Consider the following 1,902-nt stretch of genomic DNA (forward strand, 5'->3'; position numbering starts at 1 on the left):
AATAAGTATTAGTCTTACAAAGAATAAGTCCTGCGGTCGGTTTGTCTGACTAAAAGCGGTACTCCAGCATGGTCGCAGTCAAATTGCTGAAACAAGCAAAAGAATCTTTTGTGCTCTAGGCACCAAGCCCGAAATTTGAGGGGAGGGAACCAGTCGATTGGATAGACTCGAGTACGTAACTGGCACTCAATTTATCGACCCCGAAAGGCAAAGTCGACTTCGGCGGAATTTGAACTCAGAACGTAAAGACAGACGAAATAGCGCTAAGCATCTCGTCCAGCGTGCTAATGAAATATGTAAAAGAATAAAAGAATAAAGTACTCGTAGTAGATATCCCTGGGTTCCGGCCTTAATTTTTCCATTCGTTCAATCAGCTGAACTATCAAACTCATTAAACTATGGTGTATGGGTTTGAGTATTCCACAGCATCTATATTTTCAAATTTATGTTTAGAAATGTTTTTCATTTATTAGTCGTCAGCATTACGTTATATTACTTTATATATTACTCTATGTTTCTTGCTTATCGAGTTCTTTGTTAGACACCGCTTTCAAAATACAGCCGTGAAACATATTTGATAGGTATTAATGGTATATGATACTTAACTGATATGATACTTATATTTACGCCCAAAGAGACTAAATTTGAATTTAATCCATGCTCTAGATATTTCGTCCCCCGTTTGATGGTATATTTAGATAAAATTCGAAATTGTTTTCATTTGGTGCATTCTGTTAATGAAGATGCTGCGTGTGTTTATGCACCCGAGTACTTCTACACTCGGTGACCAGAGACCCATATACATCACACTGGAGAAAAATATATTTTAAATTTTAAGACATACGCCTGGAGCTACTTTTAATTCAATTAGTCTAAATAACATAATACATACATATATGCACACACACTCACACACATATATATATATACATATATAGATACATACATATACATATGTGTGTGTATACACACATACATATATACATAAACATATATATATATATATATATTTATATATACATACACATATATATACACACACAAACACACGCATACACACGCGCGCACACACACACACACACACACAATAGAGAAAAAGCCGGTTTCTAACCCAGATCCAAGGCTCCTTCATTGGAATTTCAACATCAACCACAGGGTAATTTTGTATGTATGTACGTATGCATGTATGTATGTATGTATGTATGTGTGTATGTAAGACACACATGAATATGTGCAAACTTGTATGTTTTGTTTTATGTATGTATTCTCATGCATATAGTCACATATCTAGACATGTTCATATATATTTAGATGATAAACTTCAGGAAAGTTTTACAAATTTTCACAGTTCCAGTGATGGATTGGGTCCGTAGTCTTCGAATTAGCTTTCTCCTTTCTAGTTTTGAGAAGCCTAATTTCTCAAGATTGTCATTTCATCAGTGTGTTACATATTTCAGGACCTCAATAATTGCAGGTATAAACCTGAACTTGTAATCTGGTATGTATGTATGTATGTATGTATGTATGTATGTATGTATGTATGTATGTGTGCGTGCGTGTGTTTGTGCGTCAGTGTTAGTCCCCCACCATCGTTTGATAACAAATGTTGGTGTGTTTACGTCCCGTAACTTAGCGGTTCGGCATAAGAGACCGATACAAAAAGTACTAGGCTTACAAAGAATAAGTCCTGGGGTAGATTTGTTCGACTTAAAAACTTTCAAGGCAGTACTCCAGCATGGCCGCAGTCAAATGACTGACAGAAGTTAAAGAATAAAAGAATATATATATACATACATATATATATATATATATATATATATACGTACATACATACATACATATATATATATATATATAATATATATATATATACTCATATGTATGTCTGTGTGTATATATATA

Source organism: Octopus bimaculoides, chromosome 17 (assembly GCF_001194135.2).
Source record: "Octopus bimaculoides isolate UCB-OBI-ISO-001 chromosome 17, ASM119413v2, whole genome shotgun sequence".
Taxonomy (NCBI): domain Eukaryota; kingdom Metazoa; phylum Mollusca; class Cephalopoda; order Octopoda; family Octopodidae; genus Octopus; species Octopus bimaculoides.